Genomic DNA, 14,442 nt, shown 5'->3' with positions numbered 1-14,442 from the left:
CCCCTGCATGAAACCCGCAAAGTAAAAAAGTACAACCTCCTGCTGATGACAGGTCCTAAACTCAAGATTTGTGGTTAGTTCAGTTCTCTTTGTCATCTAGCTAGGTGCTCTGCTTTATTCACTTTCAGGGATACTTTATTGCCATTTCATCTGAAGGAATGGTAGGTCACCTTTCATTTAAACGGGCCAACATATCTTGGCTCTCTTTACATAAACATGGAAAATATTCGTGTCAGGTGTTAGTGATTATTTATCAATCCAGGACCTGTATGGTTGGACTGTTTTGGCTCAGGTCATTAGTGCATGGAATCAGTCAGAAAGCCCATTCTGGAATGGTTTCAGCTATCACTAGCCCAAATCCTCTCTTTTTACATTTGAGGAAATTGAAGCCCAGAGGGTTTAAATATCTTGTTCAATGCACAGGTTGAAAGGTGATACTGGGCTTGGAATCTATTCTTCTGTGTCATCCTTTTTATTTTTATAAAATACATTGCAAAGATGCCATAAAAACCTCAGAATCCAAGACCACTTGGAGCATGTTCCTGAAGTTAACCTAAAGAGAAAGCTAAGGTCTCAAACGTGATGGGTGAGAATTTGGGGTTCTGGTGGATTAGGACCGGCACAACCTGGTTCAGTGTTCTCCGCCCCCATCTGCCTCGCCTCCCCACTTCCTTCGCTACCTTGCTAGCCCCACCCTCTTCAGGTGGCCCCGCCACTTCCTGGTAGCCCCCCCCCTCCACCAAAGCGGAACCAATGTCCGTGGGCTCTGGGGTCGACCGGATCTTTCTCGCTCAGACTCTTCGCAGCGGTGACTCGGCAGCAGCGTCTCGCGTCATCAGTGACAGCCCCGATTCTTGCTACGCTTTGCGTCGCTCTGCCAGGAGCAGTCACCTCCTCCTTGGCAAATAGTCCTCGGTGGGGTCCGAGTTCTTGGATAATAGGAGAGGGGAGGCACGAGAAGTTGCGGTCAGGGGACGCGGGATCGACAAGTAGAGGGAGATAGGGACCGAAGTTTCTGCGATCGTGTGCAAAGTTAGTTAAAAACTCCTTCCGACCTACGGATCCCTCCGCCTGCAGTAGCGGTGGTGAGGCCGAGGGAGCCGCCATTTTGGATGTTAGGTTCCTGCTGCCCCTGCTGCCACTGCTGCCGCCGCCCCCGGAGCTGCAGGTTTCGTTCGAGGTTTCGGGCCGGTGAGTGTCACTCGCGGCGCAAAGAGCATATTGCCTTTTTTACCCCGCGCCTGCCGGGAGCGCTCGGCCACAAGCTTCCTGTCAAACCCAGGTGTCCGGTCCCAGACCGTGGGGGGTGAAGAGAGGACAGAAGCTGGGCCAGGAGGGGCCCGGAGCTCAGGGGTTGTTACGACTTCTTGAGCGCCGACCCCGAAGCGTCGGACCGGGAGGGTCCGCGCGCGGCTGCGTTCCTTGCTGTGGCGTTGCCCGGCCGGTGCGGGCCTCCTTGAACCCATTGATTTTCTCAGCCTGCGCTCCTCCTTTTGGGGCTCATTCAGAGAGCCTAGGGTTTGCGGGGCGGGTCTCACCCCCGCGTGTATTCTCTATGCCACGTATCAGCGTTCTTGTATCTCGTACCTGGGTCAGGTCTTTCGTGGAACTCTCTTCAGCACTTCCAAATGCTCAGTTGAACGTCGTCTGCACCTGCATTGCCGTTCTTTTCAAACTGGACATTGGCCTCGCTTCTCTCTAGCCTTCCGACCAACTTCTTTCCCAATTTTCCGGGCTTTTTTCTCTCTCCTCTATTTTCTTAAACTCACCTGCGAATACACTGCTTACTCTTCTCTCAAACTCCTGATCCTGCAGGCGTCGATAACTAATAATTCTCCCGATCTTCTTGACCGAGTCGGGACGTTGGTTGTGTTTCCTTGTTAGGTATAGGAGATTCGTCGAACCACTCGCTCAGAGTGTACTTCAACAGTAAATGTTTATAAAGTTCATTAAAGGGCTTTGGGGGGGGAAGGTGGTAGGCAGAGGCTGTCAAATGTTTTCTCATTTGTGGATTCCCTTTTCTGTGCTGAAGACTTAGCTTTTGGGTACTTTTTGACACTTAGTATTTTTCTTGATGTATATCCCTGACCATGGAAATCTGCCTGTGAAAAAGAATTTTTTTTTTTTTGAAAAAGAATCTTAATCTGACATTGGTAGAAAGGAAAGTAACTTTTTTGGCTACTGTAGGGATTAGTTAACAGAAGAGAGGAGTGAATGAAAATTTCTTAGTGATTTTAACTTTCAAGTGGTTTGTACAGTAGTGTTCTTCGTTGACTAACTCCAAAAAGATACTTGGATTGACTTCGAGTATTGGATTTTTCTGGAGATAGTTGGATTTTAAATACACACTTTTACTGTTCTCCATAGTGCTTGTCAGACTGTATACCCCTTAACTTTTGTTTTAAAAATATAGACTCTCCAGGTACCCATAATTTCACCACTTTTATTCTACTCTTAACATATGTTTTGCAGTATAGCATGCTTGAATAAAAAGCATTTCACTGCAATTCACTGATTATTTCTTACATTTCAAGTTAGGTGTGATTGAGTCACCTCTATTTCACCTCAGCCTGCGTTTTAACATCTGCAAAAGAGAAATAACTTATTTGAGATTGTAGCCTAGTGACTGCTGAAACTTAAATTTATAACTTGAACTGGATCAAATCTTTTAATACTTCTAATCCATGTATAAGTGCGTTGTTCTTATCAGGTTATTATCAGGTAGATAAATTCCTGTACTAGTCTTATGATGTCTTAGTAGAAAAGTGAATGTTTTCATTGTAAATAGTGTTCTTGTTATTTGTTTTAAGGAGACTTTTCAAAAATATATTTACTATTTGTGTATTTACTCTGAAGCTATGGAGTTTTCTCTTTTGGTTTGAAGAACTGTCAAACAGAACATATATGGAATCCTCACTCATTTACTAAGTATCCCCTTGTAGTTGTTACTGAAATGTTCCATTTCTGAGATACACTTTTATATATATTTTTTATTTTATTTATTTTTTAAATAAATAAATTTATTTATTTATCTTTGGCTGCATTGAGTCTTCGTTGCTGCGCACAGGCTTTCTCTAGTTGCAGTGAGCAGGGGCTACTCTTGGTTGCGGTGTGCAGGCTTCTCATTGGGGTGGCTCGTCTTTGTTAAGGAGCACGGGCTCTAGGTGTGTGGGCTTCAGTAGTTGTGCACACGGCCCCAGTAGTTGTGGCTCGCGGGCTCTAGAGCGCAGGCTCAGTAGTTGTGGTGCATGGGCTTAGTTGCTCCACGGCATGTGGGGTCTTCCCAGACCAGAGCTCGAACCAGTGCCTTGGCAGGTGGATTCTTAACCACTGCGCCACCAGGGAAGTCTCTGAGATACACTTTTAAAACAAGGTATTGGAAGAGCTATCAGATAGGTGTTATTTACTCAGTTCATTTCATGGTATTATGTACTGGTATTTAAATGTCATTCATTCTTAGGTAGTTTGCGTTCAATTGGAGAAAGCATCCTTTGCCTTGCAAATGATAAGTAAAGTGTTTATTTTAGTGCACATTTAAAAAATTTTTATTATTATTTATTTTATTTATTTTTGGCTGCGTTGGGTCCTTGTTGCTGTGTGTGGGCTTTCTCTAGTTGTGGTGAGCAGGGGCTACTCTTCGTTGCAGTGCGCGGGCTTCTCGTTGTGGTGGCTTCTCTTGTTGCAGAGCATGGGCTTCAGGCGCCCGGGCTTCAGGAGTTGTGGCCCGTGGGCTCTTGGGTGCAGGCTTAGTTGCTTAGTGCAGGCTTAGTTGCTCTGCGGCATATGGGATCTTCCTGGACCAGGGCTCGAACCCGTGTACCCTGCATTGGCCGGCAGATTCTTAACCACTGCACCACCAGGGAAGCACCTATTTTAGTGCACCTTTGATTGATCAGCACATACTTGAATGTCTGCTTTGTCTGAGGGGTTCTTGGGATTATACTTGAATTAAACATTGTTTAGGAAACCTCAGTTTATTTTCTTTTGGAGCAGTTGCTTGTTCTTTGATCTGTTTCACTGACAGCAGTTCTAGATTTGAAGATGAATTTTAGAGTGAAACTATAAAGTACAAAACTTGTCAGCAATGCCTTGGTGATATTTCATCTCACTATTTTTAAAGTAGTCTTGAAATCAGTCGTGTACAAAAACAAAAACTCAAGTTTTTATGTGATTTGTAACAACTCTATGCAAATTGAAAAAGTTGAATGAGTATTTTCCAAAAGATTATTTTTTAATTAAAAAAATTGAATTGGGAAAATACATACCAAAACAGATTTTCAAAATGCTTAATCCCCTTATTTGCATTTGCTGAGAATTTAAAAATTTTGTGTATACAGCAGGATTTGATATCAAAACTTTAAAACTCTTATTTAGATTTAGCTTCAGAAAATCTAAAACTATTCCTTTCTTCAAACTGCAGCAACCTGTTTATCTGTTTTAGGTGCTTATCATTCAGTCTTCCTTTATGAATCGTTCTCAGTTGATTTTGGCGTTCTTTCATCCCTTTGTTACTTACATTCAGTTTCTTTCATGCAGGATGGTATTAAAGTAGCAGTTTTAAAATTAAGGGAACATATAGATTTATCTAAGTTCTTATGTTTCTTGGTTTATAGGTTTTGAGAATCATCTTTGTTAAAAAGTATTAGGATTTTTCCATTTGCTTTTTAAAAAAATTTATTTATTTATTTTTGGCTGCATTAGGTTTTCATTGCTGCATGTGGGCTTTCTTTAGTTGCATCGAGCGGGGGCTACTCTTCGTTGCGGTGTGTGCGCTTCTCATTGTGGTGGCTTCTCTTATTGCGGAGCATGGGCTCTAGGTGTGTGGGCTTCAGTAGTCGTGGCACGTGGGCTCAGTAGTTGTGGTTCGCGGGCTCTAGAGCACAGGCTATTTAGTTGTGGCATATGGGCTTAGTTGCTCCGTGGCATGTGGGATCTTCCCGGACCAGTGCTCGAACCCGTGTTTCTTGCATTGGCAGGCGGATTCTTAACCACTGCGCCACCAGGGAAGCCCTCCATTTGCTTTTTGTATAGAAAATTTTGTATCAGTAAAGGCGTCATTTCTACCTTCAAAGTACATGTAAGGTTTTTCTTCACTGAAGGAGTAACATAAAACGCTTAATTTGCCATGAGTTCTGCTTACTGGAACAATCTCTTGTCAAAGTTTGAAGAGTCCAAAAGTGGAAGAAAAAAACCCCCACACTTGCCAAACTTGTTGAGTCAGTATTAACTAACACTTTTGTACAAAAACGGGCAAGGGTTAGGATAATATGATTAAAACGAGAAATGCTTTTTTCACTAGGTACTTGGAAATTTTGCCTTTTTTGGGGGGGCCTTGTTTTGGCCTACTCAGACCATTGGAGAGAGAAAATTAATGAGCTATAAGTATTACCAGTGAAAAACAGTCTTAGAAGGAAAAAAAATTGTTTTTTCTTTTTTTAAAGATGGAGAAAACATATGTGACCTTTGCACTTTATTAATAATTAAAGACATCTTAAAGGCAAGTAGTTTTTACCCTCCTTTCTCTGTTGTTACAGTGCAGCAGTCACAGTGTAACCTGATATGCAGTTGCTTTGCTCACTCCAGTTTGCATGTTATAGCTGATTGTGTTGGGCTGAGCATCCTAGGCTTTGCAGCTTATCTGGCTTTGAGGTTAATGTTATGGATTCTTGGGAAGAGCAAATATGAGAAAGACATGAACTTAGATCTTTGGAACTGTAAAATATTTGCACTCCCCTCCTTATAAGCCTTTGGGTTAAAATTAAGACTGTCAGAGCATAGATGATGTACACTACTTGGTTATAAGATGTAACTTTTGTAAATGATCACACAGTTGAACAACTCAAATTAAAAGAAGTTCCATCAGTGTTTTTGCAGCTCAGTTTAGTAGCTACTTACTAAACCTCACTCTTGGGAAATTGTTCAGTTTCAAGCTGAAGAAAAGGAAGGGAAGTTAATTTTTTAAATTCCTTTTTAAAGTCTGCATGAAAGATTCCCTTCCCACTTTTTGAAATTTTTCATAACATGGTACTTTTAAAATATGGTGAAAATACTGGTTTGAAATAAATGGGGAAACTAACTGAAAAAATAGGTACACTGTGTAGAGTTAATTGAATCTTTGTAGATATTAGGGTTTTTTGGGTATGATTACCGAAGAAAAACTGTTGTAAGAAGAAGCAGTCTTGGGCTTTCTCTGGCGGTCCAGTGGTTAAGACTGCTTCCATTGCAGGGGGTGTGGGTTCGATCCCTGGTCAGGGAACTAAGATCCTGCATGCCACTCTGTGTGGCCAAAAATTTAAAAAACAGTCAACCAAACAAAAAAGAGTCTCTTTTTCTTTTTCAAAAATATTTACTTATTTATTTATTTGGCTGCATCGGGTCTTAGTTGCAGCATGAGGCTCTCTGTTGCAGCACGTGGGATCCATCTCCCTGACCAGGGGTCGAACCCTGGCCCCATGCATTGGGAGCATGGAGTCCCAGCCACCGGACCACCAGGGAAGTCCCTGAGCCTCTTTTTCTGATAGTACTCAATAAATATATTTGATTTTTTAAAATGTGTATTTCTCTCTGTCAGTGAAGACATGACCTCTGTATTTTCTTTAGAAACTTTACATGATGAAAGCTTAATAGATGGTGTTGATTATTTAAGAAAGTAGAATGAGGAAGTTGCTTACAATTTGACTTTACTAGCACTTGGTTATATTATTCTATTTACACACACTGAACTTTTTGCTGTTCCTTGAATACTCCATGTTCTTTCATTCATTGTACCTGTTCTGCTTTTACCTGGAATGCTTTTCTTTCTCCCTTCCATCTGGTGAACCTATTCTTCCTTCCTCTCTACACCAGGCAAAGGAGTATAGTACTTTTTTTTTTTTTTTTTTAGTATTTGTTGAATTGTTTGCTTTTCCTGAGCTTCAGAGGACAAGAACTATCTAATTGATGGCATCCCTAGTACATAGCACAGTGCCTGGCACTTAGTAGCTACTCTGCAGAATAGATGATGTGAATGAAAATAATATGGAAACATGTTCAGGTCCTCAGATATATGGTAATTCGTCAAGCCAAAAGCAGTCAGGGTCCTAAGTGAGCTATGGAAGTTTACTACAGGTCATTTACTTGTGACCGATAGAGTTGATGTTAGTGAAGTTTATTTTCAGGTTTAGAACATATACAAAACCTTATCTCAGTGTCTTTGAAAATATTATTTAGATGTTTAATTCTAAAATTGATATTATCCTTTCCTCTTTGCAATTTGTTCAGACTCTTTCTTACGCAAAAGCTTCAAGTGACAGCAAAGAAATCTACTCTTCCTGCCATCTTTTTTCTTTCTTTTGAAGATCTATTATGTAATTCATTATACTGAAGAAACTAATAGTAAGTTGAGGACTTCAGTCTTTTCCCCCAAAATGGAAATATGTTGATAGTTCAGTGATTTGTTACTGACTCTCCCTTTGTGTTTTTTGTTTTTTAACATCTTTATTGGAGTGTAATTGCTTTACAATATTGTGTTAGTTTCTGCTGTATAACAAAGTGAATTTTTTTTTAATATTTATTCGGTTGCACTGGGTCTTAGTTGTGGCATGTGGGCTCCTTAGTTGTGGCATGTGAACTCTTAGTTGCGGCATGCACGTGGGATATAGTTCCCTGATCAGGGCTTGAACCCAGGCTCCCTGCATTGGGAGCAAGGAGTCTTAATCACTGCGCCACCAGGGAAGTCCCTCTCCCCTTGTGTTTGAATAATCTACTTCAATAGTGCTGAGGATTTTTAAAAGTCTTTAATTTATTTAATTTACAACATCATAGAGGTCCATTGTAATAAATGAAAAAAATCTAAAGACATACTTCTAAAAAAGCTGTTCATTTCCCTAATCCCTTTGTTATTACTGCCCAGCCATTTTACCAGGTTATGGGTATACTTCAACATTTCTCTCCATGCTTTGTTAAGTACTATATATACAACATAAATGTGCATATGTAAGGATTCTTTGTTTTTACAAAAGGTAGAGCATACCTTTTTTTTTTGATCATACTTTTTATGTTACTCTGTAACAAGGTTTTCTTAACACATCATAGTCAGTAAATATAATTCTATCTTGTTCTTTTAAATATCCCTATTATGTCTCATCGTATGGATGTACTCTACGTAACTTATTCAGTTATTTTCTTGTGGACATTTGGGCTGTTTCTAGATTTTGCCACTACAAACAGCGCTACAGTAAACATCCTTGTACATGTCACCTTGTTTGCTGATGCTATTATTTCTACAGGCTAGAATCTCCAAGGTGGGATTTCTGAGTTAAAGGAATTATATTTTATTTATTTTATTTTTTTAAGGAATTATATTTTAAATGTTATTATTGCCAGATTACTCTCTAAATAGGTTGTCATAATTTCCATCTCCACTAGCAGTGGGTTCTCCATAACATCACATCATTAGACATAATTACTTAATTTAATTTTTGCTGCTCTGCTAGTTGGTAAATGGTTTCTCAGTTTCATCTTAATTTTATTTCCTTGACTATTGCTGGAGCTAGCCTCTTTTGATATGATTTTTGGCCTTTTGGATTTCCTTTACTGAGAATTGTCTATGTCCTTGGTTCATTTTTCTTTCAAGTTATTTTTCTCCTTATCTTGTAGGAACATCTTATGGTACATTAATTCTTTGTTCTATAACACATGCGTTTATTAATCTGGAGTTAATTTTTATATAATGTGAAGGGGTCTTATGGTTTTCCTTTGTATAAAGAGCCAACTATGTCTAGACTAAATAAACCATCCTTCTCTCAATGAATTAAATGCCACCTTATCATATGTAAAGTTCCCATATATGTTTGCTCTATTTCTGGATGTTCTGTTTTATTCTTCCTGTACCATTATTTTACTGTTTTGAATATCATAACTTTATAGAAACTTACACTCTGTTAAGAATAGCTCCTGTCACTGTACTTTTCCATTTTCTTGACTGTTCTTAAACATTTATTCTTATATCTGTATGGGTTGAAAATAATTCTGTTGAGTTCAGAAAACCTCAGAAAAGCCCAGTGTTTTTTTATTTTTAATTAATTTTTAAAAATTTATTTTATTTTTGGCTGTGTTAGGTCTTCATTGCTGTGCGTGGGCTTTGTTTAGTTGCAGCGAGTGGGGGCTCCTCTGCAGTGTGCGGGCTTCTCATTGTGGTGGCTTCTATTGTTGAGAGGCATGGGCTCTATGTGCGCGGGCTTCAGTAGTTGTGGCATGTGGACTCAGTAGTTGTGGCACGTGGGCTCTAGAGCACAGGCTCAGTAGTTGTGGCAGACGGGCTTAATTGCTCTGCAGCATGTGGGATCTTTCTGGACTAGGGCTGGAACCCGCGTCCTCTGCATTGGCAGATAGATTCTTAACCACTGTGCCACCAGGGAAGCCCAAGCCCAGTCTTTGGAATTGCACTGTATTCATATATTAATTTTGGGAGGCCTGACATTTTTTCTTCTGACATTTTTTAATGAGGATAACTTTTCCTTATTATGATGTTTCCATTTATTGAGGTCTTATTTTAGTTTTAGGTTTTTCAGTAGAGGTTTCATAGATTTAATACCTGTCTTCATCTAGTTCATGTACCTTTCTTGCTAAATTTATTCCTAGATATTTTATAGTTTTCGGCACTGTTGTAAGTGGGACTTTTCCTCCCTCTATTTCTAACTAATGTCAAATATAGGTTAAAAATGAATCTTTCATTTCTTATAGACCAGAGCCCCTCATCCCCACCCGCTTCTTGCTATCCCAAATTAACAGAACTTGGATTCATGAAGAATGTGCTAGGGAGAATTTGTTATCTTAGTTTTAAATCATTTTCTCATAACTTTCTAATGTCACCGTGTAGAAAAATGCCCATAGATAACTGTGACTCTGTCCCTTTAGGATGAATACCATCTTATTATTTTGAAAGTTTGCAGTTTTGCTTTATTTATCCGTTCTTATAGTTTTTGTTAATTTGTTTGACTCTTCAAAGCAAGAATTCTCAAATTATGTATGTTCATTATATGAAAGATATCAAAATATACAGAGGTTAAAAATGCATCTATATTCTCACTAGGCACAGATATTTCCCTTAAAATTTATCTTATCCTTTGGAGCGTATCTTTAAGAAAATTAAGATTTTATTTGGAGAATTTTGTGACAGTTTTTGATAATTGAGGACTCTAGGATATCTTTGCTAAAATCAGGGTTAGGAGAGTGAAAAATTGCTTTTTATTTTACTTGTGTCAAATTTGATGTTGATCATGTTCATCTATCATTGTTTATTGGGCCTTTTTTAAAAATGAATTTATTTATTTATTTATTTATTTTTGGCTGCATTGGGTCTTTGTTGCTGCACGCGGGCTTTCCTCTAGTTGCGGTGACCGGGGGCTACTCTTTGTAGTGCCCGGGCTTCTCATTGCGGTGGCTTCTCGTTGCAGAGCATGGGCTCTAGGCCCACAGGCTTCAGGAGTTGTGGCTCATGGGTTCTACAGCGCAGGCTCAGTAGTCGTGGCACACGGGCTTAGTTGATCCACGGCATGTGGGATCTTCCCAGACTAGGGTTCGAACCCATGTTTCCTGCATTGGCAGGTGGATTCTTAACCGCTGTGCCACCAGGGAAGCCCTATTCGGTCTTTATTGCTTTTCATGTGAATTAATGTGATCGAATCGTTCAGCAGACATTTGCATTTACATACATCCATTTTTAAAATCTCAGTTTTGGTTATGGATAATTAAGCATAAAAGAAGATTCCTGTAACACTGTGGCATTTTAGGGAGAACTGAGCTTAAGATCTCTCAGAGGGACGCCGACTGGCTGCCTAGAGAGGGTGTGATGGTATCTTAATGTGGTCACTCGTTTCACAGCCTTAGCCTTGAAGATCCAGAAATTCCATTTCAGTATTTCACCTTGGAATGATTCATCTTGATTGAACTCACTGATGTGTAAGTTAAAATAACAGTGTTGTAATTCATAAGGGGTTATGCTTTTCTACTGAATTACCTGTGTCTACTTTCCAGGGCATTCTTCTGTTCCTTGTATGGAGGTGTTTGGGAGGCCAGGTACTTAAGAAGGTGATTAATAATCAGAAAGCTGCATTGTGAGCCTGAAACCAGAGCATATAAAGTTGGCTGGTCTTGAGTGTTTCATCATTCTAGGCCACTGTGAAACTTGATGAAAGAACTATCCCTGTCCCACAATGGTGTTTGCCTCTCCAGAGACCAAAATACTTATCCCCAGATTTAATCTCTTTTATTCAAACAATGATGTACTAACACTGGTCTCTCCTTTTTCTTCACTCTGTAGAACATTCCCTTCTATGAACACATTCTTCATACAGGAGAAATAGATGTGCACTGCCTCCCCCTCCCCGCCCACTTTCCCCAAAAGAAAGAAAACCATAAAAACACAGTGAGAAAGCTAAGTCATATTAATGACAGGTGGTGTCTCTAAGATATATTGGAAAGTAAAAGTCTGATTGAAGCATAATACTGTTGATCAATTTGGTTTAAGTTTCTTACTATTAAGCATTCTTACTATTTTGGTCATAGTATTTTGCAAGTTTTAAATGCACTAAAGCAATTCAAATATACATACAAGATAAAAATCTGAAATAGAGGTTCTGTGGGGAGCATAATTTGAAATTATAGGCCATATGGAGAGTATGAGAGAGAAAGCAGAGTAACTTCTTTTGGAGAGTTTTGCCCAGTGTTAACTTAGGTCCCTTGAGTATTTTCAGCCATACTTAGAAATCTGTGACTGGATTGTTAAACAGTAATGAGTGGTAAAGTTAACTGAGATCTAATTTCTGATTGTTTAGCAAGAAAGACTTCAAGTATAGTGAGTGGATAGAAAAGGAGATAATTTTAATATTGAAAATCGCTTTTAATTTAGGATTTCTTTTTAGATTTAGAGCTCAAATCTAAGCTTTAAGTTTAGAGGAAGAAGGACCAAATAGCAAGCAGGAGCCCCAGCCTCTTGGTTATATGCTTTTTAAATAATAAATAAATAAAATAAGTACATTTATTTTTTTATGGCTGCATTGGGTCTTTGTTGCTGCACACAGGCTTTCTCTAGTTGCGGTGAGTGGAGGCTACTCTTCATTGCAGTGCGTGGGGTTCTCATTGCCGGGGCTATCTTATTGTGGAGCACAGGCTCTAGGTGCCCAGGCTTGAGTAGTTGTGGCATGCGGGCTCAGTAGTTGTGGCGCACGGGCTTAGTTGCTCTGCTGCATGTGGGATCTTCCCGGACCAGGGCTCGAACCCATGTCCCCTGCATTGGCAGGCGGATTCTTAACCACTGTACCACCAGGGAAGTCCTGGTTATATGTTTTTGACTGTTGGCTGTCAGCTCAGAGCTCACAGCCCGGGAGTGAGGTCAGAAGTAGGAAGAAAGTTAACTGAGCAGGGTAGAATAGAGGACTGGGTTGAGTCCTTTCCCATAGGTGTTAGCAGCCAGTGCACTTTATTTTGTATGCTTTGGAAAGGACAAGTGTATTTTCTTTAGATAAGACTTCTATCTAGCCTTTAGAATTCAGTAAATACAGTATTTAGTGAGTTCCTACTCTTTTAGGCAAGAGGAATACAAGGATGAATAAAACAAATAAGGATCAGGCTTCAGGGAACTTATATTTGAGTGGGAAAAATAGGTATTTCAAAGGAAAAAAAGAGGAGATTATGGCTTGGAGGTGGTATTGATGTATGAGGAAAATCTTTATCCCACAAAGGGATTTGCAGAGATTTTGGAAAATAACCATTTTCTCCATTTGGGGGATAAAATTTAGGAGAATTGGAACATATGCAGTCATTTTTTTTTTTCTGGTCTCTTATACTGTTTAAAATTTTTCTTTCCTATATGAAGCATTTATAATTTTGATTACTTTGGGTATGTAAAGTAATCTAATTTAGTTTAAGCTCCAGAACCTAATTTTGTTTAACCATTTTGGATAGAAATTTTTCCAAAATGAATTTCACACTTCCTTTTTTCTCTATATTTTTCATCATTATTTATCATAACCATTAATTAAATAGAATATATTTAACCACAGTCCTTGTACCTTAACAAGTCAGACTTTTAATTTTTCTGTGTTTCCTTTCTGTCCTTGTCCTAGTGTTTTGCTTTTTTTTTTTTTTTTTTGCTTTTTATTATTAGTTTTATAAAAGATGACAAAGAGGGACATTTTATTTTGAAAAAGTGTACAAGCATGTACATATGAAATATATAGACATTTAATCATTGGCTGAAACCACTGAAATACTAAATGTAGATGGTTAGATGTAAAAGGAGAAGTTGACAGGCACATACTCATGGTAATAGACTTAAATATATCTTTCTCAGCCTTTGATGGGTCAGGTAGTTAAATTAATAAGAGCAGACAGTATCTGAACTACATAATTTTTAGAAATTGGTTATTCAGTGGATACTCTTTATTTTCATGTAATTGTTACCTTTATTTTTTTAAACAGCTTTATTGAGGTATAATAGACAAAATTGCACATATTTAATGTATAATTTGATGAGTTAGGATATCGTTTTATATTCAGTTTTTTCTACCTTCTGCTTTAAATGTTGATCTTTGTGAACCATTCCTTGATGAACCAGGGTCTTATTATAAAAATGGATTATGGTACTGTTTGTAATTTGTTAATACCCTTAGGACTATAGGGAGACTTGAAGACTTTTTGCTAGCACACTTAAGTATCATCAGACTACTATGCTCTGTGTGTGTGTGTGTGTGTGTGTGTGTGTGTGTGTGTGTAAGATAAATACTTTAATTGAGGATATTTTTTAAAAAGCTGTAAATTAAGGTAATTATTGTGGAAGTCAAAGGCAGAGGTTTTGTTTTTTTTTTTGCGGTACGCGGGCCTCTCACTGATGTGGCCTCTCCCGTTGCGGAGCGCTCCGGACGCGCAGGCCTAGCGGCCATGGCTCACGGGCCTATCCGCTCCGCGGCATGTGGGATCTTCCCGGACTGGGGCACGAACCCGTGTCCCCTGCATCGGCAGGTGGACTCTGAACCACTGCACCACCAGGGAAGCCCCAAAGGCAGAGATTTACCAGTGATTTGATCTTTTACTTTTTGATTAATCATTTAACTTTTTTTAATAGTATAGAAGTCAAGTAAGGGCACAAACTTTATTTTTTAAATTGTAGTAAGAATACAATGAGAGCCATCCTCTTGACAAATTTTCAGTTGCACAATATAATATTGTATAGGTACAGTGTTGTTATAGCAGATCTCTAGAATTTATTAGTCTTGCTACTATGCTTTTGAATGCTTTTTTCTGTTATATGTAAGTTTTATTTGTTTGTTTTGCTGCCGTTTTTGTTTTTTCCCTTGCTGTTAGGTGACACTTTAACTACCATCAGTGTCCTTTCCCAAAACAGCTTCTTTCTCCTGGCCCCCACCCTCTTCAGTTGCTCTAGTTTTCTAATTTGTTCTATTC

General features: G+C 39.0%; 1 protein-coding gene across 1 annotated transcript in view; it reads left to right on the top strand.

Annotated features, from left to right (window-relative positions):
• Nucleotides 1-862: 862 nt before the first annotated feature.
• AP1G1 (adaptor related protein complex 1 subunit gamma 1) overlaps nt 863-14,442 on the top strand; it is an 81,015-nt gene continuing 67,435 nt past the window's right edge. The window contains exon 1 of the mRNA XM_004273232.3: nt 863-1,191. The gene's annotated coding sequence lies outside the window, so the exon portion shown is untranslated. The remainder of the gene's footprint in view (nt 1,192-14,442) is intronic.

Source organism: Orcinus orca, chromosome 20 (assembly GCF_937001465.1).
Source record: "Orcinus orca chromosome 20, mOrcOrc1.1, whole genome shotgun sequence".
Classification (NCBI taxonomy): domain Eukaryota; kingdom Metazoa; phylum Chordata; class Mammalia; order Artiodactyla; family Delphinidae; genus Orcinus; species Orcinus orca.
This window is presented reverse-complemented; position numbering and strand designations above follow the sequence as displayed.